Source organism: Catharus ustulatus, chromosome 22 (genome assembly GCF_009819885.2).
Source record: "Catharus ustulatus isolate bCatUst1 chromosome 22, bCatUst1.pri.v2, whole genome shotgun sequence".
Lineage (NCBI taxonomy): Eukaryota > Metazoa > Chordata > Aves > Passeriformes > Turdidae > Catharus > Catharus ustulatus.
Genome location: NC_046242.1, coordinates 1,777,492 through 1,792,559, shown reverse-complemented (window position 1 = coordinate 1,792,559; position 15,068 = coordinate 1,777,492). Strand labels below are relative to the sequence as shown.

Genomic DNA, 15,068 nt, shown 5'->3' with positions numbered 1-15,068 from the left:
CTCCTGAAGGGTGTCCAGGGCTCCCTGCTGTGCCTGTGATGGAGAGGAGGGTGCCTGGGGTGGGGACACTTCCCCTGAGGACAAGGACAAATCCCAAATCCCTCTGAAACAGCACCATCATCCAAACAGGGCTGTGGTACCCAAATCCACAGGGAGCTGAAGAACCCTGAGCTGGTGCTGTGTGGGCTCAGAGCTGGTGCTTTTTGGGGCTGAATTTGCCTTTTTTTTCTGGTTTAAAGCTGAAGGGAAGAGGCTGCAGGCCCAGAGGCCTCCAGCAGCCCTGTGGAGCTGCTCAGCAGCTGAGGGTGCCCCAGCAGAGGGTGCCCGTGGCTCAGGTTTGCTCATTTTCCAGAGGAAAGATTCCCAGGTTCAGCACTTGGCTGAATCCTTCCTCTGGAGCAGCAGGGATCAGGGTAGAGCCATTTCTTCATTCTTGACCTACAGGTAAGTCTATTTATTTCCCATCTCATAGGAGCTGCTGTTTCTCCCTTTTTATTTCTATTTTTTTGAAGTTTGTCTCAGCAGTGGGGAGGCAGTTCCTGGCTCTGTGTGGCTGGGAAGGCCAGGCTCTGTCAGGCTGTGCTTGGCCATCTGCTCAGCCTCTCTCACCAGGAGGCAGCTGAGGAGCCCTGCAGCAGCTCCTTTCCTTCTGGAAGGCTCCCAAAACCCTTTGGAAGCTCTGTGTCCACCAGAGTGGGAGGAGAGGCTCCTGTTTGGCCATCACCCCCTCCTGTGAATCCACAGTCCTGGATCCGTGGTGCTCCTTGATTTGGAGCATCACACAAGGCTCTTTGGGAGTTGCCTGAGTTTGAATTTTAGGATTTGAGTGCATAACTCAGGCTGCAGCTCAGGCTTTGCTGCTTGTGAGGGCACTGAACCCCACTCTGGATGGCTCTGCTGTTCCCTCTGATCCCATTTCCCTCTCTGGTGCATTTTAACCCCATTTTTATCCACTGGGATCCACCTGCAGTGACTTTTGGAGGAGCTGATGCTTTGTCCTCCTGCCCCAGCCCCATCTGGGGCTCTGAGGAGTGTGGGCACCTCTGCACTCTCCTCCTTTTGGAGCTGGAGCTTTGTGCTGTGCCTTTTGCCCCTGATCTAATAAATGCAATCCATTAATTGGATCATTGCCTGCTTCTCCAGTTAATTTCCTGGATATTTTTAAATGTTAAAATGTAGTTTTTATAGTCTTTCATTATTTTTAGCCTTAAGCTTGACTATAATAGTCCCTGTAATGTAACTGTAAAAAACTCCCAGCTTTATATCATAAAGGGGGGACATTAATTGTCATTTTTTGTGTACATCAGCAAGATCAAAACACATTTCCTGATGACTTCTGTTTGTACATAGAGTCTCTTTGATATTTAGATATGAATAAAGTGTGTGTGTGTAATTTGAAAGTCAATTCTTCCCTCCCTGCTGCTTGTCATGGATTCCTTTCAGAGGCTTATTTACCAAATTGATTTTAAAATTTACTAATTGCCCTTCCAGAATGATTTCTCAATAATCAAAGTGTCTCTAAGCACAGTGGCAAAATATTTGTCCTCCTTGGTTCAGAAGATGAGTTTGGCCTTATCTTCAGCCAGGGGAAAACACAAATCTTGCATCTCCCAAAATCCACCCTGGGGAGCTCTGCCTGTGAGAGCAGCTCAGCTCCTGCCCCACGTTTCCCTTCTGTGCTCAGGGTTATCCCACAGCTGGAAAAATCCCACTGCACCCAATCCAACTTCTGAAAAAATCCCATTGCACCCAATCCAACTTCTGGAAAAATCCCATTGCACCCAATCCAACTTCTGGAAAAATCCCATTGCACCCAATCCAACTTCTGCTGGGTCCCAGTGATGTTTTGGAGGCTGGAATGGCTTGGGGACAGGAAACACCTTTCCCCAGGTTGGTGGCAGGGGAAGGGAGCAGCCCAGAATGCTGCTGGAGCTGGGAATGATGCTGGAGCTGGGAATGTTGCTGGTATTAATGCTGGAGATGGGATTGCAGCTGGGAATGAGGCAGGGATTGCTGCTGGAGCTGGGAATGTTGCTGGGATTGGGAATGTTGCTGGGATTGCTGCTGGAGCTGGGATTGGAGCTGGGATTGATGCTGGAGCTGGCATTGGAGCTGGGATTGATGCTGGAGCTGGCATTGGAGCTGGGATTGATGCTGGAGCTGGCATTGGAGCTGGGAATGAGGCAGGGATTGCTGCTGGAGCTGGGATTGGAGCTGGGATTGCTGCTGGAGCTGGGATTGATGCTGGGAATGTTGCTGGGATTGGAAGTGTTGCTGCTGGAGCTGGGATTGCTGCTGGAGCTGGGATTGGAACTGGGAATGGAGCTGGGATTGGAACTGGGAATGGAGCTGGGATTGGGAATGAGGCAGGGAATGCTCCTGGAGCTGGGATTGGAGCTGGGATTGCTGCTGGAGCTGGGAATGTTGCTGGGATTGCTGCTGGGATTGATGCTGGGATTGGAGCTGGGATTGGGAATATTGCTGGCATTGCTGCTGGAGCTGGCATTGCTCCTGGAGCTGGGATTGGAGCTGGAATTGGAGCTGGTGTTGCTGCAGGAGCTGGGATTGCTGCTGGTGTTGCTGCTGGAGCCGGTGTTGCTGCCCACGGGGCACCTCTGGAACGCACAGCTCGCTCCCTTTGTAAATGTAATCAACCTTGAGGTCTCGTTACTTCCGCAGGTGCAATTAGCATCTCCATCTGCTAATCCGTGATTAACGATGTTTACAAATATGCTACAGCACGGGAAAACGTGCTGCCACTCTTTGTTTTGGTTTTTTTTTCCCCTTTATTTCCTTTCCCTCCCTGCTCCAGCACAGGAGCTGTGCAGGGGAGGGATTGCCCCACGGGGTGCTGCCCCTGCCCCACCATTAACTCACAGACATTTTACATTTTCCTTATTTAAAAGCGCTGTTAAAACTCCAAACCAGCTGCAGGAATGACGAGTTCAAATCAGGAGGTCAGTGCTGCTAAATGGGATTTAATTGCACGGGGGTTGAGGTACAAACTGATGAATCTGAATAATAAAACTTTGTGGGGAGCAACATATGGTGCAGTTTAAAGTAAATTTTTATCGATCATCCCACAAGTGATGTGTTAATGGGATGGCAGCCTTTGCTTTGGGTTTGATATCCACGTGGAGTTTTAATAATGTCACACAGGAATATTGTGGAGGGGTTTATAATTTAAAATAATAATAATAAAAAAGAGTGTTTTCTATTAACTGCCTTCTTCTTTTGCAGGAGAGAGGAATACATTACAAGGCTGCTGTGTGTCCTCCAGATCTAGGTTACATGTAATTGCTCAGTAATTGGTAGAACCATGTAAAAGCCATGGTATCTGCCAGCAAACCCTCCTAAGTTACCATGAAATTGAAGTGTGATGTTTATTCTCTGTAAAACTGGCTGCCCAAGTGCTGTGTGGGATCTGGTGGTCAGTGCAGAGGAGGGAGGAGCCTTTAACCTCCCTGGGTTCAGCCTCAGGATTCTCCACAGAATCTGGAGTGGTTTGGGTTGGGAGGGACCTCAAAGATCTCATTCCACCCTGTGCCTCATCCCAGCTGCTCCAGCCTGGCCTTGGACCTTCCAGGGGTTGCAGGGGAGGATTTCTTCCCAATATCCCATCTAAAGGACAGCTATTAATAACCCAATATACATAGATCAGAAATAATAATAATTTAAGACCCTTCTCATTATTACAGCTGTTTCAAGGCCCAACTCAACGTGATGGAGGTTTGAAGTTCTCATGTTTTCAGTGAGCAGGGAGCACTAATTACACTAATGATGGTTTTGGAGCCTTTGGAGAGTAAATATTTCTCAGCACACTCCGTGAGCCACCTGTGTTTTACCTTCTTGTTAAGCAGGACATCCAAAACTGTTCCCAGCTTGGCAATTTCTGTGATTTAACCACAGAGAGAGCTCCAGCCCTGGGGCCTCACTGGGGGAACCTGCTCAGGAATTTTCCCCTGCCAGGTCAGTGATGGCTCCTTGGCACTTCTTTGAACAGAGCAGCAGTGATTTCCTCACCCAGAGCAGGAGTTTTACTCTTTTTAACCCTGGGAATGGATGCAAAGTTAAACCTGCCAAGTTTGTTTTTAGCTGGGCTAAAAACCTCCTTCTGTTTTGGGAGCTCAGATGTGCCCATCCCATCCTGCACATCCCCTGGCTCCACCACACCAGGGCAAGGTTTGGGACCACAAATCCACCTTGGGGTGAGCACCTGAGTCCCCAGGGAGGTGGGGAAGGGTTAAAGGGGAATGCAGGAGTGGCTGAATTTTGAATTTCCTGGCAGAATAAAGAGGTGCTGGTGCTGCTCCCAGCTTTGCCAGCCCTCATTAGCCAGGCACAGCTCCTTCCCACTGCATCCCAAGCTTCTGCTGGAGATTGCATCCCTGCCTAATATGCATTTTTATATAAACAAGGGTACTAAATGGCCTCTCACTTCCCTCTGTAATGTCTTTTTTAATGGAAGGTCCTGAATTAAGAACATATATATATGACTCGAAGAATTTTCTAAGTGATATTGAAAACCTATTGTAGAGCAGGATTTCTCCTTGCAAAATTATTTTAATGAGGTTCCAGTTTATTTTCTGGCTATATTTTACTTATTTAATCCTCCAGAGGGGCTTTTCAGAAGCAGCATCTCATTTTCAATGCAACTATTCTTAACATTAGGGAAAACTACCTTTCTGAAATGCATGAAGGGAAAAAAAAACCCTGAACCAGAGGAAGATGTACGAGATAAGAATAAACTTGAAAAGCTTTGAGGTGGTTTATGGCTTCTCTGGAAAGAATAACAGTTCATGTATTTTTGTTATGGTGTGGTTTAATGATGCTTGCAGAAAAAAGATAAGGTAGGAATGGAAATATAAAATTAAACCAGCAAAGTGAATGTGATTATTTTAGTTACCAGAATTACCTGGGGAAAATGCTCAGGGGGGGTTTTATCTAGACTAAATATTTGCTTTTCTGAGAGGAAAGGGCCCTGTGCATCTCCTGGCAGGAATTCTTCAGGGAGGATGAGGATGGAGGGAGCCCAGGGCTGTGCCAGGGGGAGGATGAGGAGGAGAGGAGCCCAAAAGGAACCTCCCAGTGTGCCCTGAGCAGGGTGGGGAGCAGGGGGATGTGTGCACCCAGCATGGGCCTGAGCTGAGGATGCTGGATCCTTCAAGGGATCCCTGCGAGGCATCATCCCAAAATCCCCAAATCCCATCCCAAAATCCCATCCCAAAATCCCCAAATCCCATCCCAAAATTCCAAAATCCCCAAATCCCATCCCAAAATTCCAAAATCCCCAAATCCCAACATCCCATCATCCCATCCCAAAATTCCAAAATCCCAACATCCCAAAATCCCATCCCAAAATCCCCAAATTCCAAAATCCCATCCTAAATTCCCATCCCAAAATTCCAAAATCCCCAAATCCCCAAATCCCATCCCAAAGTCCCAAAATTCCAAAATCAAATCCTAAATTCCCATTCCAAAATTCCAAAATCCCATCCCAAAATCCCAAAATTCCAAAATCCCCAAATCCTATCCTAAAATCCCATCCCAAAATCCCAAAATTCCAAAATCCCATCCTAAATTTTCATCCCAAAATCCCAAAATTCCAAAATCAAATCCTAAATTCCCATTCCAAAATTCCAAAATTCCAAAATCCCAAAATCCCCAAATTCCAAAATCCCATCCTAAATTGCCATCCCAAAATTCCAAAATCCCAAAATCCCCAAATCCTATCCTAAAATCCCATCCCAAAATCCCAAAATCCCTAAATCCCAACATCCTAAAATCCCATCCCAAAATCCCAAAATTCAAAAATCCCATCCCAAAATTCTAAAGTCCCATCCCAAAATCCCCAAATCCCATCCCAGGCTGTGGGTGCACCCCAAACCCCTCCAGTAAAACCCCCAAAGGCTGTAACACCCCCAGCCCAAGGACTGTGATTTCCCTGAGCAGCTCCACTCTCAATGAGGGACCATCAGGACCAGCCAAATTTGAATCAATTTTGGGTGTTTGTGTCTCCCAAGCATCCCAGCCCTGGGGTCACCAGAGGCAAACCTGAACTGAGCCTCATGTGTGGCCTTCAGCCTCCCTGGGTAGTTAATTTTTCAATTTCTTCCACAGATCTGGAAGAGCAAGAAGTTTGTTTATAATTAAAATACTTGGAGATTTATACTTGCATTGAAACAGCTGAGAAGAAGCAGTTTCTATGTAGGTTTCTTCACTATCAGAATCTAAACCAGATTATTATGTAAATTTTCTCGATCCTAAATTCATTACAATATTCAATTTCAGGAAATGCTCTTGACCATCTGCTGCTGCTCCAAGAAATGAGTCTTGGAGATTGTTTACTACCAGAATGTTGGAGGTATTTGTGGTGGATGGGAGGCTGAGGGCAATGTTCTGATTTCTGAGCCTGGTTATTTAACCTGAGCGCTGAGGCCACGAGCTGAGCATCAACAGCAGCAGCAATTTCTGCTCTGGCCCTGTCCTGGTGTCACCCCCTCCTGGTGTCACCCCCTCCTGGTGTCACCCCTCGTGGTGTCACCCCTGAACAGAGTCCTTCTCTAGCCCTGGCCAGGCACTCTGCATCACTCCTGCTCTCCAAAAAAAAAAAACTGGTTTGGGATGCCTGGGATGAGAAGTGTCTGGAAAATCAGATTTGGTGTTGGGTGTAGCCTCCAAATGTGCCCAGAGCAGTGAGGAGGGGAAGATGAGTGGTCAGGGTGGGGGAGCAGCCTCAGGACAGGGGATGGCCAGGAGTGATGCAGAGATGTGGGCTCTGCCAAGGGCTCCTGGCACACCCCTGGGTGCAGCCATGGAGTAACCTCGGAGTAACCTCGGAGTAAGCCTGGGGTGGGTTTTAGCAGCTCTGGTTTCACCACAAGGCTTGTCTGTGCTGTCCCTCAGCAGCAGGCAGGAGGGAATTTGGGTGTGGAGGGAATGCAGGGATGTTCAGCAGCGCTGGGATGAGTGTTGGATGTGGAGTGTGATGGAGAGGGGATTTTCTGCCTGTTCTGCATTCCTGGACAAACTGAAACCAGTGTTTGCTGATCTGAGCTGTCCCAGGTTCCAACATTCAAACCCCAGGCACCACCAATGTTTTTATTCCCCTCCTTCAGGGAAATTCCAATTCCTGTCCTCTGCTGCTGGCTGAGACAGAGGGAATGCACGGCCCTGTGCTGGAAACCACTGAAGAATTCCAGGGCAGCACTAAAATGTGAATTTGCACTCAGCTGCTGCTGCTGGGGCTGGTGGGGTGCAAGGGAAGCACCCCAGCAGCTCCTGAGGGTTTGGGGCTGGGGACCCTTGGATTGCCCAGCAATGTCCCAATCCCTGGGGACTGAGGATGAGGAGGGTGGGGACAGCACGGTGGCACCCTGGGGATGCTGTGCTGGCTGTGGGGACACCCGGGGACAGGGGCCAGGCTGGCTTTGTGTGCCTGTGCCAAACAGATGTGAGCAAAGCCGAGTTCGATTTCCGACAGCGCCTGGGGAGCGGCGCTAACTCATTATAGAAAACAGAAGATGCGCTCCCCTCCTCTTGCATTTTTTGATAAACATTGTCTCCTCTCAACAGCTGAGTATTTAATTAGTGTTGATTGTTGTTGCCGTGTTCAATAACCACTCATCAGGAGGGGGGTGTCCTCTGGGGCGGCGTGGCCTGGAGCACAGCGCAGCCCAGGGTGTTCATAATTAAGGATGCAATTTATTTCAGCAAGTCATGTGTACAGCACCCCGTGTTTTAGGTTAATTTTCAAGGTTAAAGGGGGAAAAAAAAAAAAAAAAGCCCCAAACAACTTCAGAGGGCGAGGAGAGACTGGAAACTCAACAGTGAAAAGTGCAGGGAGGGATAAATGTGTAAATAAATGTGTGTGTGCATACAGACGTGCATGGGACACCCAATGAATAAATGTGTGTGAATGTGAATGCTCCCTGCAGATCTCTGGGTGCTCCCCATCCTCTTTCCTTCCACACTGGGCCTGGAAATGCTGCCACGTGGAGCCAGACTGTCCAGAAAGGAAACAGGTGCAATAAAAATGTAAAAGCAGCTTTTTCTCCAGTGCTGCCTGTGGGGAGGGCTGAGCTCCCCCATCAGCGTGGGGTTATCAGTCCCTGCCTCAGGCTGGCAGGGTCACCTGGGGAATGACAAGGGAGTGTCCCTGTCCCTGTGTGAGTGTCCCTGTGAGTGTCCCTGTCCCTGTGAGTGTCCCTGTGTGAGTGTCTCTGTGAGTGTCCCTGTGTGATTGTCCCTGTCCCTGTGTGACTGTCCCTGTGTGAGTGTCCCTGTGTGACTGTCCCTGTGTGAGTGTCCCTGTGACTGTCCCTGTGTGATTGTCCCTGTCCCTCTGAGTGTCCCTGTCCCTGCGTGGGTATCCCTGTGTGTCCTGTCCCTGTGTGTCCCTGTGTGAGTGTCCCTGTGGGTGTCCCTGTGCGAGTGTCCCTGTCCCTGTGAGTGTCCCTGTCCCTGTGTGAGTGTCCCTGTGAGTGTCCCTGTGTGTCCTGTCCCTGTGGGTGTCCCTGTGTGAGTGTCCCTGTGAGTGTCCCTGTGTGTCCTGTCCCTGTGGGTGTCCCTGTGTGAGTGTCCCTGTGAGTGTCCCTGTCCCTGTGAGTGTCCCTGTGTGTCCCTGTCCCTGTGTGAGTGTCCCTGTCCCTGTGTGAGTGTCCCTATCCTTACCCTTATTACACTGTGAGTGTCCCTGTGTACATCCCATAGTGGGCAGGGATTGGGCTTTGCTTTCCAAGCTTCTCCTCTTCCTCTTCCTCTTCCTCTTCCTCTTCCCCCACTGGCCACCAGCCCTGTCCAGCCTGCAGGGACGGGAGCAGCATCCCTGCCCTGGGGCCATGGGAGTCCCTTCCCAGAGTTTTGGGGACATTTCCACCAGGCAGGACTTGGCTGGGTCCCCCATGGCACCAGGGGGAAGGAGGAGAAGCCCTGGGGACAATCCAGTAAAATACTGAATAAACCAATGCCCTGTCTCCATTTCCACATTCCCGTGCCCCTGCCAGCAGGGCTGGAGCTGTCACACTTTGGTGGCCACGGGCTCGTGCTGCAGCACCTGCTCTGTGTTCATCCCTGTGCTCATGGGGGGACCCCACACACCACCCCCAGCCCACAAAACAGGCAGCAAAATCAAACCTCATTACACCCCATTGATTTCTTTCCAAATTTGCTTCTGATACACTTTTTGACTACTCCTTGATTTTATTTATTTAATTTATTTATATTTTTAATTTTTCCTTTCTCTTTGCCTCACACAGCAGCAGCTCTGCCTTGTGCTGGATCAGGGAGCAGCTCAGAGACCAGAGGGGATTTTTTGGCTCCTAAGGGCTGGCAGGGATGATCTGTGTGCTGAGCCCCCTCCCAAGGGCCAGGTAGGATTGTGCAGCTCCTTCAGTGCCTTTCCCTTCCCTCCCCTGGCTGTTTGCAGTGGTTCAGAAGTGTTCAGCTCAGGATCAACCATTGCCCAGGATTTGCTCTGCTGGCTGGCACAGAGCCCTGTGCTGGGCTGGGGGCAGCAGCTGCAGGGTTAAAGGCGCTGGGATGCAGAGGTCACTCCCTGGAGCTCTCTCCTGCCCATCAATATATTGAATATCTGCTAATCTGGATCAGTGGGATCCAGGGGAGAGCCGGGGACAGCCACAGCTCGCTGGGCAGGGCTCAGGGGCTGGGAGGAAACCAGGAAAGGGAATCCAAAAGAGAGAAAATCCCAGAGATTGCTCCATGCCCTCCTTCTGAGGGCACCTTGAGCAGTGCCAGGGGTGCATCCCACCCCCAGAGCCCTCCCCCTCCCAAGAGAGGGGCCAGATTCATGGCAGGAGGAGATGTATTTAGGCTCAAGGCAGTTCAGTTGTGTTAATTATGAAAATCTAAAGATAATCTATATTTAATGTCAAATTTTTCTCAAATTTGCTAAAGGAGGAGGAGAATATATGCACATGATGACATTTAAATGAAGAACAAGGTGCAATTAAACTCCAAAACGTACAGCAGACTAATTGGGGAGAGGATGACAAATATAGTTATCATCAGCAACTAATTAGGGCCCTGCTTTAGCTTTCCCTGCTTGATTAATCTTGACTAGGTGTTAATAAGTTCCCTGGGCCTGGCCAGCAGTTGGGGCCAGGCTGTTTGTGGCTGTGCCAGGAGGGATGCTGGACATGAGGAATGCTGGTTGAGGGGGTTGGATTTGTTTTTGCAGGAGGATTTGGGTGCTGGAATTGTCCCCACTGAGCCTGGGAGAGAAGAGGAGCATCCATGACAATCCCTTGTCTCCCAGATTTACACTCTGATCTTTTTGCTTTGAAAGGTGAGAACAACAGTAAAATGTTCATGCTGTTCTCCACATCTGAGGCTGCACCTGAACGGTGACAGGACATGGGAGGAGATAAATCACCAAGGAGTTCAGACAGACATCCCCAGCAGACAGAACCACACCTGAGATCCCCCAGCACAGGAGTGTGCTGGGACAAAGGGGGTCACAGCCCAAACCCCCTCTGGTTTTCACCTTTGGTTTGATCAAATTACAGAGTTTTTTACATTTGCTGCTGGGTGCTGGAGGAGCCTGGAAGTGCTTGCAGGTGAATGGAGAATTCATTGCCATGGGGATGCTGAACGTGGGCACTCGAGCTAAAATGGGCAGGAAAACGGGGCAGAAAACATCAAACATCAATCCCTGGAAAACATCCCTGGCATGGCTGTGCCAGGAGTTACACCCATCCCTGGCATGGCTGTGCCTGGGGTTTGTGTCCATCCCTGGCATGGCTGTGCCTGGGGTTTGTGTCCATCCCTGCCATGGCTTTACCTGGGGTCTGTCCCCAGCTCTGTGTGTTTGTCCCCAGCTCCAGGGGTTTGTCCCCAGGTTTGGGGTGTTTATCCCCAGCTCCAGGGGTCTCTCCCCAGCTCTGTGTGTTTTTCCCCAGTTCCAGGGGTCTGTTCCCAGCTCTGGGTGTTTGTCCCCAGCTCTGGGTGTCTGTTCCCATCTCTGGGTGTTTGTTCCCTAGCTCTGAGTGTTTATCCCCATCTCCAGGTGTTTATCCCCAGCTCTGGGTGTTTTTCCCCATCTCCAGGTGTTTATCCCCAGCTCTGGGTGTTTTTCCCCATCTCTGTGTGTTTGTCCCCAGCTCTGGGTGTCTGTCCCCATCTCCAGGTGTTTGTCTCCATCTCTGTGTATTTATCCCCATCTCCAGGTGTTTATCCCCAGTTCTGGGTGTCTGTCCCCAGCTCTGGGTGTCTGTCCCCATCTCTGGGTGTCTGTCCCCATCTCCAGGTGTCTGTCCCCATCTCTGTGTGTTTGTCCCCAGCTCCAGAGGTCTGTCCCCAGCTCTGGGTGTTTGTCCCCAGCTCCAGGTGTTTGTCCCCATCTCCAGATGTTTATCTCCATCTCCAGGTGTTTATCCCCAGTTCTGTGTGTCTGTCCCCAGCTCTGGGTGTTTATCCCCATCTCTGGGTGTCTGTCCCCATCTCCAGTTGTTTATCCCCATCTCCAGGTGTTTATCCCCATCTCCAGGTGTTTATCCCCATCTCTGGGTGTCTGTCCCCAGCTCTGTGTATTTATCCCCATCTCTGGGTGTTTATCCCCATCTCCAGCTCTTTATCCCCATCTCCAGGTGTTTTTCCCCATCTCTGGATGTTTGTCCCCATCTCTGGGTGTCTGTCCCCATCTCCAGGCGTTTATCCCCATCTCTGGGTGTTTATCCCCATCTCCAGGTGTCTGTCCCCATCTCTGGGTGTCTGTCCCCATCTCCAGGTGTTTGTCCCCATCTCTGTGTATTTATCCCCATCTCCAGGTGTCTATCCCCATCTCCAGCTGTTTCTCCCCATCTCCAGGGTCTGTCCCGGTGGATTTGCCCCCTCAGCCCCAGGCTGTTTCCCCAGGAGCCCTCCCAGCAGAGGAGGCAGAGCAGAGCATCCCCAGCAGGATGGACTGGGCTCAGTAGCCATGGAAACGCCGGCCCGGCCCCGGCCCCGCTCGCGTGTGCACGGGGCCCGTTGACCTCACTTAGAATTATTACCTTTAGCCAAATAAAATAATTTGTGTTAATAAAGAGACCATTTTCTCTCGGCTTCCAAGCGAGCCTTCCCCAGAAGGCAGAGTGACTCCTTAATTACACTTTTACTGCAAGGTGATTAATGTTCAATATGTGATACTCCGTTTAAATAAGTCGCTTATTAACACCTTTAATATATTTAATTTTTTTCTCTCTGCCTTTTCCCCCCTCCTTCCCCTGGCCCTGGCGGCGGGAGGGGCTGTGCAGCACTAGATGGAGCTCTGATATTGGGTATGGGGGTGCTGGGGGTGAGCCCTGGCTGCTCCTGGAAGGACAAAAATGATGGGAAAAGCAGGAGGGGAAACCCTGAGTGCCGAGGGTGGCAGAACTGGGATGGGCAGCGGGGTGGGGACCTCACTTTGCTCTGTGGGTTTGTGGCTCAGCCCCTGGAGAGGGAGGGCAGCAACTCTGGGGGATCCACAGGAGTTTGGAGATTCCCAGGATGGTCCAGGGACCAGCACATCCCTCCTGTCAGGGACACAGGGAGCTCAGCCCAGGGCTGGGAAATGGGGAAATGCCTCCCTTGGGTCATTCTGCCTCCTTTGGTCACTCTGCCTCCTTTGGTCACTCTGCCCCCCTTTGGTCACTCTGCCTCCCCTTGGGTCACTCTGCCTCCCTTGGGTCATTCTGCCTCCCTTTGGGTCATTCTGCCTCCCTTGGGTCACTCTGCCTCCCTTGGGTCATTCTGCCTCCCTTTGGTCACTCTGCCTCCCTTTGGTCACTCTGCCTCCCTTTGGGTCACTCTGCCTCCCTTTGGGTCACTCTGCCTCCCTTTGGGTCATTCTGCCTCCCTTTGGTCACTCTGCCTCCCTTGGGTCACTCTGCCTCCCCTTGGTCACTCTGCCTCCCTTTGGTCACTCTGCCTCCCTTTGGTCACTCTGCCTCCCCTTTGGTCACTCTGCCTCCCTTGGGTCACTCTGCCTCCCTTTGGTCATTCCTTTTGGGGTCATTATTTTTTGGGGATGGGTGACAGACGCTGCTGGCTCGTGTTCAAATCCAGAAAACTGAGATGGATTGTTCCTCCTGATTGCAGCTCGACTGCTAAATGAAAAAGTTAATTTTATTTTATACCAGATTTTTTCCTTTTAAAACTATTTTTATTCGTGCAGCAACGGCTGTTTATAAATACATGTTATTATTTGCCACATAAAGGATGTGTTATCCCCAAAACTGAAATGGAGACAGGGGGAGCTTTTTTATTCCTGCAGAAATCTCAGAAGGACAGACACACCAGACTGGCATGTCCATGGAGCTGGGCTCCTCCTATTTTCCATCACTGATTCTGGATCTCCAAATTTCTGCTTGGAGCCTGCCCAGAGCTGGGTGGGAAGAGAAGTTCCAGCAGCCCCAGTGGCAGAAACACCAATCCTGGGCCAGAAAATGCAGCTCCACACCAGGTGTTGTCTCCTTTTTCCTCCCTTTTCCTGCTTTCTACTGTTCACCATCACACATGGAGAAATATTCTGTGTATTACATAGAAAGAAATATTCCAGGGAGCTTGTGAAGATCTGCCCTGGCTGCTGCTGGGGGTGTGTGTGCTGGGAACTGCTGCAAAGTTAAATAAAATTGCAGAGAAACAAATGATTTATAAAAGAATTTGTCCCTTAATCCATCCCTGAGAGCTCCTGAGGAAGGGCTCAGCTGCTCCCAGTTTTCAGACTGGGGGAACATTTCCTTGGGAACCTCCTTCCCCCAGGAAGGGATCCCTGAAGGTTGGAAACACCCTAAATAATTTATAAATATACATTTCCTGCCCTCAGCTCAGAGCCTTCTGAAGGGAATTCCATGTTTGGGGTTTGCAGGAGTGGGCTCTGCTACCCTGATTTTTTTTTTTTTTTTGCTTTCCCCTTTTCTTTCTTCCTCTTCTTTCCCTGCAAAAAGACATTTTCCTGGAGGGATACCTCTGAGACCCTGGCTCCAGCTGCTCTCCCTGCCCTGAATTCCTTCACTTTATTAAAATTCTATTAATAGAAGATGCCTTGTGGACCCTGTAAGGGAGGTAACACCTCTGGTTTTCCCTTGCTCTGTGCTTTTTTTCTGGGCTGGGGGATGCTGGCTGGTTTGGGTTCAGTTTCTCATTTCCTTTGAAAAAGGCAGGAACTTGGCTCCTGTGAAAACCTGAAGGGATATTGGAGGAAATGCTGCTTAGCTGGTGTAAATACTGAGCCCCCTGTTAAATTCAGGGCTAAATTAGACATTTTCTTAATTGTTTATCCCTCTCTCAGCACTGCAGGTATTTGGGAGATGCAGAGGCTGAGCTGAGCATCATCTGGCATTTCCTAATAACCATCTCATTCAGGACTAATTCCCTGCTTTTCCTGCATTAAAGAAAACTTCAGGTAATTCTGAGAATAATATTTCTCAAGTGTTCAAGGCCCAGGGAGAGGCTGGTTCTGCTCAGAGCTGGGGGAGCTGCAGCTGAGGCAGCTCAGCCTGGGCAGGGCTCTCCCCTCACTCTGGGATTTTCCAGCCTGGCCCCTTTTGTGTCATTTTTTGCCTGCAGCTGGGTATTTCTGTGATTTCTGTCTGATCCAACGGTGCTTGAGCTGCACCAGGTGAGCAGCAAATAAAATGAGTTTTGCCCTGGCTGTGGGGGACCAGGATCCAGGGCTGCTTGGCCATGGGAGCAGAGATTGTCCCTGGAGCAGGGATTGTCCCTGGAGCAGGGATTGTCCCTGGGAGCAGGGATTGTCCTGGAGCAGGGATTGTCCTGGAGCAGGGATTGTCTCTGGAGCAGGGATTGTCCCTGGAGCAGGGATTGTCCCTGGAGCAGGGATTGTCCTGGGAACAGGGATTGTCCTGAGAGCAGGGATTGTCCAGAGAGCAGGGATTGTCCTGGAGCAGGGATTGTCCTGGGAGCAGGGATTGTCCCTGGAGCAGGGATTGTCCTGGGAACAGGGATTGTCCTGGAGCAGGGATTGTCCTGGGAGCAGGGATTGTCCCTGGAGCAGGGATTGTCCAGGAGCAGGGATTGTCCTGGAGCAGGGATTGTCCCTGGAGCAGGGATTGTCCTGAGAGCAG

At 50.3% G+C, this 15,068-nt stretch overlaps 2 long non-coding RNA genes across 2 annotated transcripts; both read left to right on the top strand.

Moving 5' to 3' along the window:
* The first annotated feature begins 2,860 nt into the window (after positions 1 to 2,860).
* Positions 2,861 to 3,357, top strand: LOC117005872. The gene is made up of 2 exons (XR_004419897.1): positions 2,861 to 2,957; positions 3,241 to 3,357. It is a non-coding gene; the product is annotated as an uncharacterized LOC117005872 (long non-coding RNA).
* Positions 3,358 to 9,263: 5,906 nt separating this feature from the next.
* On the top strand, positions 9,264 to 11,962 carry LOC117005871. The gene is made up of 3 exons (XR_004419896.1): positions 9,264 to 9,371; positions 10,199 to 10,306; positions 11,827 to 11,962. It is a non-coding gene; the product is annotated as an uncharacterized LOC117005871 (long non-coding RNA).
* The last annotated feature ends 3,106 nt before the right edge of the window (positions 11,963 to 15,068 follow it).